The 13,651-nt window shown below is 43.8% G+C and overlaps 1 long non-coding RNA gene across 1 annotated transcript in view; it reads right to left on the bottom strand.

The window, feature by feature from the left end:
• Nucleotides 1-7,105: 7,105 nt before the first annotated feature.
• Nucleotides 7,106-13,651, bottom strand: part of LOC135977017 (uncharacterized) — a 167,727-nt gene continuing 161,181 nt past the window's right edge. The window contains exon 3 of the long non-coding RNA XR_010594324.1: nucleotides 7,106-7,646. This is a non-coding gene — a long non-coding RNA (uncharacterized LOC135977017). The remainder of the gene's footprint in view (nucleotides 7,647-13,651) is intronic.

Here is a 13,651-nt window from a genome sequence, read left to right as displayed (position 1 = left end):
CACTGTAATCATCTAATCTGACTTCCTGTATGACACAGGCCATAGAACTTGCCCAAAATAATATCTACAGTATATCTTTTAGAAAAAAAACCATCCAGTTTTGATTAAAGAATTGCCAGTGATTGAGGATCTACGACAACCATTGGGTAAGTTGTTCCAATGATTAATAACCCTGATTGCCAAAAATGTGTTCCTCATTTCCAGTCTGAATTTGTCTAACTTCAACTTCCAGCCACTGGATCTTGATGTACCTTTTTCTGCTAGATTAAAGAGCCCATTTAAAAATATGTCTTCTTGTGTTAATACTTATAGACTGTAATGAAGTCACCACTTAAACTTTTTTTTGTTATGCTAAATAGATTGAGTTTGAGTCTATCACTAAGGCATGTTTTTAATCCTGTAATTATTCTTGTGGCTCTTCTCTGAACTCTCTCCAATTTATCAACATTCTTCTTGAATTGCAGGAACCAGACCTGGACGAAATGTTCCAGTGGCAATCCCACCAGTGCCAAATAGAGAGGTAAGAATAACGACTTTGCTCCTACTCAAGATTCCTCTGTTCATGCATCCCAGGATTAGCTCTTTCAGCCACAGCTTTGCACGAGGAGCTTACGTTCTGCTGATTAGCCATCACCACCCCCAAATCTTTTTCAGAGTCACCGCTTCCCAAGACAGAGTCCCCTATCTAGTGAGTATGCCCAACGTAGCATAAAGCGAACAACCAATCCCTGTGGGATCCCACCGAAAACACACACTTTTGATGACAATTCCCTCATTACAGTTAAATTTTGAGAAATGTCAATCAGCCAATTTTAATGTGTCATGTTAATTGTATACTGTTCTAGTTTTTTAATCAAAATGTTGTGCAGTACCAAGTCAAATGCTTTACAGAAGTCTAAGTATATAACACGGCTACCTTTATCAACCAAACTTGTAATCTCATCAAAAAAAGATATCTAGTTAGTTTGACAGGATCTATTTTCCATAAACCCGTGTTGATTTGCATTAATTACACTATCTTCCTATAATTCTTTATTAATTGAGTCTCCCACTCTATTAGCTTGCCTGTGATTGATATTGAGTTGACAGACCTATAATTATCTAGGTCATCCCATTTACACTATTTAAAAATTGGTATAACATTAGCTTTCTTCCAGTCTTCTGGAACTTCTCCAGTACTCCAAGACTTATTGAAAATCAGCATTAACAGTCCAGCGAGATCCTCAACCAGCTCTTTTAAAATTCTTGGATGCAAGTTATCTGGACCTTCCGATTTAAGACTCTCTAATGTTAATAGCTTCAGTTTAACATCCTCCAGAGATACTGGTGGAATAGGAAGAGTGTTATCACCATGAGATTATATCATCTGTTTTTCCCCTAAATACAGAACAAAAATGTTGATTGAATGCTTCTGCCTTTTCTGTATTATTAATAATTCCACCTTTTTCATCTAGTAATGGGCCAATATCATTATCAGAATTCTGTTTGTTCCTAATATATTTTTAAAAACTCTTCCTAACTGTCGTTAACTCTGCTGGGCACAATTTTCTCGTTGTGTTCCTTTGCTTCCCTTACCAGTTTTCTACAATTCCTATTTTCTGACTATTCATTCCTATCAACTTTGCCCATATATATATAAATATATATTTACAGCTGCTTTCACTTCCCCACTAAAACATTTTTTTTAAACCAGCATAGCCTTCTTCCTGATTGTAGATTTTTGAGTATCTAGTAAGGTATACTTACATGATTCCCAATTACCATTCATATTTTTCTGATTAAAGGTGAAATATATGCATAGGGAACAATGTTACCAATGAATGAAGGAGATTACAAATGAAACATTGTGGTTAAGCACTGGAATAAATTGCCTAGGGAGGTTGTGGAATGTCTATCATTGGAGATTTTTAAGAGCAGGTTAGACAAACACCTGGCAGGGATGATGTAGATGATATTTAGTCCTGCCATGAGTGTAGGGGACTGGACTAGATGACTTCTTGAGGTCCCTTCCAGTCCTACGAGTCTATGATTTGCACAATCCAGTAGATAGCCCTTCATTGTAGAACTGGGCCTTTTGGAAAGATATGGGCTATGAAGTTGAAAGATGTCTCCCAGTAGCAAATATTGTCACTTTTGTACAGCTAACATACAATCAAATTCCATCCTGTACAGAAGTAACTGTAGAATACCTGCCATCCACAAACAGCAGTGTCTGCAAATACTTATCTGCAATTGTTCTTGCAAAAATCTTGAAGATGCAAGTACTGTTCAAAGCAAAGAGTTTTTTAAAAGGCTTAAAAATAAGATTTTCTTTTACTGTAAAAAATAAAATAAAACCTAAATACTTATTTTTCAGTAGTATGCATGGTTACTTCATTTTTTTTCACATATTATGAACTATAACCTGGTAACATTCATGTAATGTGATGGACATCAGTGTCAATAACATGACACTGGAGGATAGGTCAGCACAGGTCTGTTGGAAAAATAATTAATTTACATAATAAAACAAAGATGTTTATTTAGGCCTATTTGTCTGCCACACAAAGGATCAGAGAGTTTAGGGTCCTCAGAATTATATAGAAGCACAGTATCTAGCCAGGGCCGGCTCCAGGCACCAGCCCACCAACCATGTGCTTGGGGCAGCGCCTGGAGGGGGGCAGCACGGCGGGGCGCTCCGGCCCGAGAACAGGGCTGCAACTGGGCTTGCCGCCCTCCCCGCGGCGCTCCTGCCGCCGGGGGCTCTCCGCCCTCCTCCCAGCGCTCTGGCCGCTGGGGAGAGCGGAGAGCCCCGGCCGGGCTCTCCGCCCTCCTCCCGGCGCTCTGGCCGCTGGGGAGAGCGGACAGCCCCAGTCGGGCTCTCCGCCCTGCTCCCGGCGCTCCGGCCGGTGGGGGATTGCTCGGCGCCTTCCCCTGCCATGCTGGCGGGGCGGTGGGGAGGGCGGCGGTGGCTTTTTTGCCTAGGGCGGCCCTGTATCTAGCTTACTGAGAGTTCCTGAGGTTATATCTTCACTGAAAAGGTAACTTCGGTTATCCATGCTTTAGTTAGCCTAATGTGTATGAGAAAGGCCACACTGAAACATTACTCGAACTTCACAGAGTGATTGTACTAACACTAGCAGCTTATGAGCTGTGCTAACTTGAGCTGTAGTTTATACCCCAGGGAAGGCCAGCCAACTCTATTTAAAAGCACCACAGCATATCAGTGAAGGGTTTGTGTGTGAGCATAAGATTCAATTCAGGATCAATATTATAATTCAAGTTAACTCTCCCAAGCTCTCAGTGCTGCCTTGTTCATCTGTTGCAAAGTAACATCTTGTTTGTCAACTTTTCTGGAGGCATTGCTTCCTCTCACTCATTGCTACGAGGGGCCACATGTGGCTATAACTTCTGTTTGAGCAGTAACAACATTTACAGAGTTATCATGGTTTGAACATTTTATGCATCACAACTTTAAAGGTTCCACATCTTTCTGCACACCAGATTGTTATTATGAGTAGAATTAACATTATAGTAGCAAGTATAAGTCCGGACCAGACAAAACTGGGATCCGATTGTGTTAGGCAGTATAGAAACAGTGAAAAAATCTTTGTCCCAAAGATTTTATAATCTAAACAGACAAATGGGAAGAAGACACAGTGGCATAGAAATTTGTCCATGGTATCACAGCAGAGAATAGAACCCAGGTCTTCTGACTCCCAAGTGCAGTGCTCTAGCCGCTGCTAGACCATACTGTGTCAACTAGCAGTTCAATGAATTGTTAGATACAACTGATAATTTTTCTTCTGCCCTTGGTCTTTCCTGTAACCATCTCCTGGCTCAAATGCCTCTTATTAGGTTATAATGTAGTATTCACTCTGTGTTTGTGCATGCAGTACCAATACACCTGAAAGTACAATTCTCAAGCTATTTTATTCTTTCTAAATCTTTACTCACATCTGCTGTTTAGCACATAAAATCCTGCTCTTCTGTTCTTATCCTGATCTTATTCAATCCTCACACATATCAACTGACAGATGAAATCCTCACTCATTTCCCTTACACCGGAAAGGGAGTTACTGGCAGTTACTGTGAGAAGAATGAAACATGAAGAATGAAGTTTAGGGTATATCTACACTACGAAATTAGTTCAATTTAATAGAAGTCGATTTTTTAGAAATCGATTTGATACTGTGATTTGTGTGTGTCTCCACTAAGCGCATTAAGTCGGCAGTGTGCATCCACAGTACCGAGGCTTGCATCGACCTTCGGAGCGTTGCACTGTGGTAGCTATCCCACAGTTCCCGCAGTCTCCGCCCCCCCATTGGAATTCTGGATTGCGCTCCCAATGCCTGATGGGGCAAAAACATTGTCGCGGGTGGTTCTGGGTACATGTCGTCAGGCTCCCCCCGCCATGAAAGCAACGGCAGACAATTGTTTCTTGCCTTTTTTCCTGGGTTACTTGTGCAGACGACATACAACGGCAAGCATGGAGCCTGCTCAGCTCACTGTCACCGTATGTCTCCTGGGTGCTGCTGACAGACGCGGTACAGCAGTGCTACACAGCAGCAGCTCAGCATCTCCTTGCCTTTGCAAGTTGGCAAAGATGGTTACCAGTCATACTGTACTGTCTGCTGCTGTCATGGGTGCTCCTGGCCAGCTTCAGTGAGGTTGGTCAGGGGCGCCTGGACAAAAATGGGAATGACTCCCCAGGTCATTCTCTTCTTTAAGTTTTGTCTAATGGAGATTCAGTCCTGCCTAGAATATCAGGCAAGCCTACTAAAGAACCACAGATGCAAACGGCCGCTCAGGGTCAGAGCCCCAGACATTGCGCAGAAATGATGAGCTGCATGCCATTCTAGGAGGTGACCCTACAACAACCCCACCTATTGCTTCCCTTCTCCCCTACCCCTCCCGGGCTTCCTTAGCAGTTATCTCCCTATTTGTGTGATGAAGTAATAAAAATGCATGAATTTGAAACAACACTGACTTTATTGCCTTTGCAAGGAGAGATCAAAGAGGGGAGGGGGGAGAGGGCGATTGGCTTACGGGGAAGTAGAGTGAACCACCATTCTGCACTTGCTCACCCTATAGTTGAACTGCTCCTTACTACTGTCCAGGCTTCATGAGCCATGGGAGCAAGGAGTAGGCTGGGGTAGGTGCGACCGCGTGGTGCTGAGGACTGGGAGAGCAGCCTGAGGCAGAAGCCTCCAGCTGGCATGATATTTCAGGCAGGACTGAATCTCCATTACACAAAACTTAAAGAGAGGATGACCTGAAGTCATTCCCATTTTTGTCCAGGCGTCCCCGACCGACGTCACCGAGGCCAGCCAGGAGCACCCATGGGACAACGATGATGGCTATTAGTCATACTGTACCATCTGCCGTCCTCAAGGCAAGGCAAGGGGATGCTGCTGGGTAGCGCTGGAGTACCGCGTCTGCCAGCAGCATCCAGTAGACATACGGTGACAGTGAAAAAAGGCGAGAAATGATTTTTTTCCCGTTGCTTTCATGCTGTGGGGGGGAGCGGGGGGGGACTGACGACATGTACACAGAACCATCCGCGACAATGTTTTTGACCCATCAGGCATTGGGAGCGCAACACAGAATTCAAATGGTTGACAGAGACTACGGGATAGCTACAGTCGTCAGTCACCCCTCCCTCCATGAGAGCAACTGCAGAAAATCGTTTCGCACCTTTTTTCCGTGCAGATGCCATAGCACAGCAATCATGGAGCCTGTTCAGCTCACCGCAGCAGTTATGTGCATTGTAAACACCTCGCGCATTAGCGTGCAGTTTACGCAGAACCAGAAGCTGAAAAGCCAAGTGAGAAGGCGACGGCAGAGCAGTGACAAGAGTGATGAGGACATGGACACAGACTTCTCTCAATGCGCGGGCCCCGGCAATGTGGACATCATGGTGTTAATGGGGCAGGGTCATGCCGTGGAATGCCGATTATGGGCCTGGGAAACAAGCACAGACTGGTGGGACCGCATAGTGTTGCAGGTCTAGGATGATTCCCAGTGGCTCTGAAACTTTCGCATGTGTAAGGGCACTTTCATGGAACTTTGTGACTTGCTTTCCCCTGCCCTGAAGCACAAGAATACCAAGCCCTCATAGTTCACAAGCGAGTGGCGATAGCCCTGTGGAAGCTTGCAACGCCAGACAGCTACTAGTCAGTTGGGAATCAATTTGGAGTGGGCGATCTACTGTGGGGGTTGTCATGCAAGTAGCCAAAGTAATCACTGAGCTGCTGCTATCAAAGGTAGTGACTCTGGGAAATGTGCAGGTCATAGTAGCTGGCTTTGCTGCAATGGGATTCCCTAACTGTGGTGGGGCGATAGACGGAACCCATATCCCTATCTTGGGACCGGACCACCAAGGCAGCCAGTACATAAACCGCAAGATGTACTTTTCAATGGTACTGCAAGCACTGGTGGATCACAAGGGACGTTTCACCAGCATCAACATGGGATGACCAGGACAGGTTCATGACGCTCGCGTCTTCAGGAACTCTGGTCTGTTTAAATGGCTGCAGGAAGGGATTTACTTCCCAGACCAGAAAATAACTGTTGGGGATGTTGAAATGCCTATAGTTATCCTTGGGGACCCAGCCTACCCCTTAATGCCCTGGCTCATGAAGCCATACACAGGCAGCCTGGACAGTAAGAAGCTGTTCAACTATAGGCTGAGCAAGTGCAGAATGGTGGTAAAGTGTGCATTTGGATGTTTGAAGGGTCACTGGGGCAGTTTACTGACTCGCTCAGACCTCAGCGAAACCAATATCCCCATTATTATTGCTGCTTGCTGCACAATTTCTGTGAGAGTAAGGGGGAGACACTTATGGTGGGGTGGGAGGTTGAGGCAAATCGCCTGGCCACTGATTATGCACAGCCAGACACCAGAGCGATTAGAAGATCACACTAGGAAGTGCTGCACATCAGAGAAGCTTTGAAAACCAGTTTCATGACTGGCCAGGGTACCGTGTGACAGTTCTATTTGTTTCTTCTTGATGAAACCGCCCCCCGCCCTTGGTTGACTCTAATTCCCTGTAAGCCAACCACACTCCCCCCTTCGATTACAGCTTGAAATAAAGTCACTATCATTTAAAAATCATGTATTCTTTATTAATTGATTATAAAAATAGGGAGAGAACTGACAAGGTAGCCCGGGTGGGGTGTGGGAGGAGGGGAGGAGGGAAGGAAAAGGCCACTTCAATACTTGTTGAATGACAGCCTTCTGTCCATGGTGGTGGAGTGGTTGGGTGCCCGGAGCCTCCCCCCTCCCCACATTCTTGGGTGTCTGGGTGAGGAGGGGGATATGGAACTTGGGGAGGAGGGAGGGCGGTTAAACAGGGGCTGCAGCGGCAGTCTCTCCATCTGACGTTCCTGAACCTCCACCACATGCAGGATCATGTCCGTTTGTTCCCGCAGTAGCCCCAGCATTGCATCCTGCCTCCTCTGATCTTCCGGCCACCACCTCTCCTCACGTTCACTGGCCGCTTTCCTGTCCTGTGCTATTGTGTCCCTCCACACTTTCTGCTGAGCTCTTTCAGTGCAGGACACCTGCATGAGCTCAGAGAACATTTCATCGCACGTGTGTTTTTTTTGCCGCTTTATCTGAGATAGCCTTTGGGACGGAGGAGGGAGGCTTGAAACATGTGCAGCTGTGGGAGGGAAAAAAAGGGAGACAGGTATTTAAAAAGATACATTTTACAGAACAATGGGTATACTCTTTCACGGTGAACAACACCATTCACATTACATAGCACATGTGATTTGGGTACAAGGTCATTTTTTGCATCTTATATTGATTGCCTGCGGCTTTGGTGTTAGAGATCAAACATGCCAGGCAACAGAATTCGGCTTGCATGCGGCCATGGTAAGTCATAGTCTTTTGGCTCCTGCAAGCTTCATAACAGCAGCGCCCTCCTTTCTCATACTAAGCAAAGCCCGTTGAGTTGTCCAGTTAGGGCTGCAGTTTTCATGTTAACGTGCAGCAGCAGAAACCAAACTAACCCCACCCCCCATCCTTTTCTCTGGGATGACCGCTTTAACCCTCCCCCCACTGCACCATGTGGCTGGTATCAGGGAAGATCCCTGCTAGCCAAACGTGAACAGCTCAGCGCCAATGCTCCCCCCCCCCCCCGCCTCTTGACTAACTGTGGGGAGGATTTCTTTTCAGCCACAGGCAAACAGCCCAGTAGGAACAGCCATCTATGAATGTCCCCTTAATTAAATTCCCATATTTCAACCAGGTTACCATAAATGATATCACTCTCCTGAGGAGATAAAGAATGGATGTTGCTTGAGTGCCAGCAAACATCGGGACCATATGCTGCCAGGCTTTGTCATGCAATGATACCAGATTACTTGCTACTAGCATGGCATGGTAAAGTGTCCTACCGTGGAGGATGGAATAAGGCTGCTTTCCCCAGAAACCTTCTGCAACGGCTTTTAGAGTACCTCCAGTAGCGCTTCATGGAGATGTCCCTGGAGGATTGCCGCTCCATTCCCCAGACACATTAACAGACTTTTCCAGTAGCTGTACTGGCCACGAATGCATCCCAAGTCCTCAGGGGAAATTCATCATTTCTTGCTTTTAAACCATGTTTTATATTTACAAAGGTACACTCACCAGAGGTCCCTTCTACAGCTTCATGGTCTGGGATACCACCCTGGGAGGGTATTTCAGTCAGGGTGAGAAAAAGATCCTGGCTGTCAGGGAGAACGGTGGGCTGTGTGCTCTCCTCAACCTCGTCTGAGAATATATTATTGGCCTTATATAAATGGATGGTACGCCCTCATCTCGAATACTGCGTACAGATGTGGTCTCCTCATCTCAAAAAAGTTATACTGGCACTAGAAAAGGTTCAGAAAAGGGCAACTAAAATATTAAGGGTTTGGAATGGGTCCCATATGAGGAGAGATTAAAGAGGCTAGGACTCTTCAGCTTGGAAAAGTGGAGACTAAGGAGGGATATGATAGAGGTATATAAAATCATGAGTGATGTGGAGAAAGTGGATAAAGAAAAGTTATTTACTTATTCCCATAATACAAGAACTAGGGGTCATCAAATGAAATTAATACGCAGCTGGTTTAAAACAGATAAAAGGAAGTTCTTCTTCACGCAGCGCACAGTCAACTTGTGGAACTCCTTACCTGAGGAGGTTGTGAAGGCTAGGACTATAACAGAGTTTAAAAGAAAACTGGATAAATTCCTGGTGGTTAAGTCCATTAATGGCTATTAGCCAGGACGGGTAAGGAATGGTGTCCCTAGCCTCTGTCTGTCAGAGGATGGAGATGGATGGCAGGAGAGAGATCACTTGATCATTGCCTGTTAGGGTCACTCCCTCTGGGGCACCTGGTATTGGCCACTGCCATTAGACAGGATACTGGGCTAGATGGACCTTTGGTCTGACCCGGTACGGCCTTTCTTATGTTCTTATGTTCTTCCTCCTTTTCTTCCTCCTCATCTTCCCTGTTCGCAAAATCCTCAGGCATGGCGACTGAGAGTACCCCATTATCGGAGTCCATGGACAGAGGTGAGGTAGTGGTGGCAGCACCCCCTAGAACTGCCTGCAGCTCAGCATAGAAGCAGCATATCTGCGGCTCTGTCCCGGAGCATCTGTTTGATTCTTTGGCTTTCTGGTACGCTTGTCTCCGCTCCTTAAGCTTCATGCGGCACTGTGTTGAGTCCCTGATGTGGCCTCTGTCCATCATGGCCTTGGAGATTTTTTCAAATGTTTTGGCATTCCGTCTTTTGGAACGGAGTTCTGATAGCACAGATTCGTCTCCCCATACAGTGATCAGATCCAGTACCTCCCGTACGGTCCATGCTGGAGCTCTTTTTCGATTCAGGGACTGCATGGTCACCTGTGCTGATCAGCTCGCCACGCTGGGCAAACAGGAAATGAAATTCAAAAGTTTGCGGGGCTTTTCCTGTCTACCTGGCCAGTGCATCCAAGTTCAGATTGCTGTCCAAAGCGGTCACAATGGTGCACTGTGGGATAGCTCCCAGAGGCCAATACCATCAAATTGCATCCTAATTCAAACCGGCAATGTCGATTTCAGCGCTACTCCCCTCGTCGGGAGGAGTACAGAAATCGATTTTAAGGGCCCTTTATGTCGACAAAATGGCTTCGTTGTGTGGACGGGTGCAGGGTTAATTCGATTTAATGCTGCTAAATTCGACCTAAACTCGTAGTGTAGACTAGGCCTTAGGGAAGAGTGAGAATTTCCAATCTAAAACAGACACAGATAGTAAAAACGAGTCCAGGTTAGCAGGTTTGAAAAGGAGTAAGGCTGGCCAAAAACAACAAATCTGGTTCACAAAAAATTCCAAAGTTTGGGAATTTTTGTTTTGTTCTGATGCAGAAGGAAAATGAGACCTTTAGATTGTTTTCATAAGAAAAATCCACTCCTGCAAAAAAAGACCCACCCCAGAACTGCCTAGTGATTAGGATCAAGTCTCCTGTGCTGCCTGATTTGGAGAAGGGACTTGAACTTGGATCTCCCACATCCCATGAGAGTGCCCTAAACAACTGGCTGTTCTGGAGTCTCTTCTCTTCCCTCCCTCCCCCTTCAAATTCCACCCAGGACCTGAGAAATAACACACATTTCTTAATACCAATATAATTCCATGATGACTCTAGCCTCTGATGGTGTACCTAGCCTCTGTTTGCCAGAAGCTAGGATTGGGCCACAGGCGATGGATCACTTGATGATTGCCTGTTCTGTTTGTTCCCTCTGGGGCACCTAGCATTGGCCACTGTTGGAAGACCAGATCCTAGGCTAATTGGACCTTTGGTCTGATCCACTATGGCTGTACTTATGTAAACATTTTGGTTTTGACAAAACAGCATTTTATAGGGATTTATTTAATGGTAACATTTTCAAAAGCAATTTAGATACTTGGAAGTCTAAGACTTACAGAAATTCACTGGGACTAAGTCACCTTTGAAAATGGGACTTGAGCACTTTTGAAAATTTTACCCCTAGGCTTTTTTAAAAGATACATTTTTATTGTGGGTGCATCGAAACATAATCCTTACCTCTTATTCAAACATATGTAAATCTAGATTTTCAGCTGGCATAAATTGGCAAAGCTACATTGACCTCAATGGAGCTTTGCTGATTAACACCAGCTGATGAGCTGGCCAGTGGTTACAGCAGTTCCACAGACACCATGGTTTTATGAAAACCACATTGCTCTTTGCAGGTCTATGTCTATTGAGATTGATAATAATGAGAAAGTTTAGGGTTATTACTGCCTCTAAATAATACATCTGTTACAACTAACAAATGGCTTCATTGTAGGTGAATACCTATTTATTATCATACCTGAAACATAAATTAGACAGTAACTTATTTGCTTGCTCCAAAAAAAGAACAGCTAAGATTAATAAGATGAATGAGATTTCTGATTTACCTATTTTGTTGAGGGATAAACAGATATATCATCACAATTAATGTGTCTGTTACTAATTAAAAGCAATGTTCACAATTATCATTTCTGGTGTAATTTTATATTTGCGTGGTTCAATGGGCAGACCGGGGGGATTTCAAATCCAAGAGTTAATTTCACTTTTCTTCTCTCTCCTCTTTGTTTTATGATTTCTATCAGCATCATTACCACTAGCTGTTTCTCATGTGTTTACTTACACAACAATTTAGTTTCTTTTGTACAGTACTTTTTCATATAAACACTATCCTAAATTGCTTTACATAATAATTTAGTTCAATAACTGCAGCAACTATACAGTATGAATGAAAGAAAACAGTGGATTAAAGGCACTTTAGGGTGAATGAATGGCAGAAGGCCAATAATAAGAGGAAAAAGCAATTAGACAGGCTATGGAGAAAAGACATGTTTTAAGATAAGATGCTTCAGACTATATCACCAAAGAAAATAGTACATAATAATGGGACAAATCCTCATCTCACGTAAATTGTGAATGACTTCAATGGAGCTATGACCACGTATACCAGCTCAGGAGCTGCTGCTAAATTAGACTATCCCCCTGTAAAATAAAATATTACATGTAAGTATGTTCATTCAAAGCTTGATTGTAAGGACTCTGACACCAAGGAAACAAGGGCTGAATTAGAACCTAATCAGAACAGAACCTTATTTAGTATTTGCCCTAGTTAGTCTTTGGGTTTTCTTAGATGAGGATGTCAAAAGCAGGGAAGCTGCAGAAGAAGCAGGGAGAGTGTTGAGATTCATCATGACACTTGAGAATGGGATGAAAGTTGTTGTGGCCATAAATTAATACCTATGTCCAGTGTTAAGGCCTTGGGGAGACATGAAGGAGGGGAGGGGAGGTTATCCAGTTCCAGGAAATGTCCCAACAGACTGATTTTTCTGAAGAGTATAAAGGCAAACAGATTTAATTTGAGATTGATGTGACCTAAGGACATATTGATGGCAACTGGCAAAGGGATACATGAGAATTTCATTGCAGAAGTCCCCTGGGTCTGGCATCTACTAGTCCTCCAAAGGATGTCATAATATCTCTAATGAAAGCCTAGGTCATACTGGTCATTGTGGGACATGTGTGTGGAAAATATGTGAAGAATTATGGTATATATACTAAAAAATATGTTCTCTAGTCATGTGCAAATTGAGTATTGTATGGTTCACAATGAATGCTCATTTACAGTCTGAGCAAAATGCTAAATCAATAGACTGGGGGCTGGAGAAGAAAAACAAAAATGGGTTAGTCCTGCTTAGGACTAAGACAATTTGAAACCATCTCTGGAGTGCAGATGAACACCTAGTTATTCCTTCAATCTGTGAGGACAAGCCAACAGGAGGCTTGATTTTATGAGAAGGGATCTCAGCCAACGTTCCCTCTAATTTTTTTCATCCATGTATGGAATGAATTTTGTTATGTGCAGCACCAATATCCAGGTAATGTGTGGATGTGTGCCACCATTAGAAACAAAAAACCTAGATATGATATATATATATATATTTAAAAAGTATGGAAGAAGAAGAAAGAATATTAAAACAATATTAAATATTAAAACAAGGGATAATTAACAAGGTTAATTAACAAGGTGCACAAGGTGCACATAGCTGGATTGTTTTGCACTCTAGCCACCACCACCACTATTGTCTAGTATAGACCAGCATTCATCTACATAGGCACTGTGCAGCATGGCAACTCAGAGCTTACTATGTTGGTTTTACAACAACCCAATACTGGGTGAATTCCCAGGGGTGCCATTATGTCCTCTTTAAGCCTTCAGAATATCATGAAGGAGCCATAGCCTCTTTTCTAATCAGACTACTCCTTCCAGAGTTATCTCATGATAGGTCTAGTGTTTGTGGCATCACAGTAATGCTTCCATGATGAACAGAAATTTCATCAGCATTTACAAAAGGTGAACGCTGGGGAATTTATTTCAGAGAAACATAAAGAAGATTAAGTACCCCAGCGTTTCAGAGGTTCAGTTTAGATTCTCATCTGACATTCTTAGTCCCACAGCCCCTTTCCAGGTTCAAAAAATTATGTCTTTTTCACAGTTTTTCTGCTTCCATTTACAACCAGGATGTCAAGAAGCAAAGGAAAAAAATATACAAACAAAAGTTAACTAAACTAAACTTTTCTGATCAAAATAAGCTCAAAGTTCTGTGGTTCAAGTTTATTTATCCATAACTGGG

Source organism: Chrysemys picta, chromosome 1 (genome assembly GCF_011386835.1).
Source record: "Chrysemys picta bellii isolate R12L10 chromosome 1, ASM1138683v2, whole genome shotgun sequence".
Lineage (NCBI taxonomy): Eukaryota > Metazoa > Chordata > Testudines > Emydidae > Chrysemys > Chrysemys picta.
This window is presented reverse-complemented; position numbering and strand designations above follow the sequence as displayed.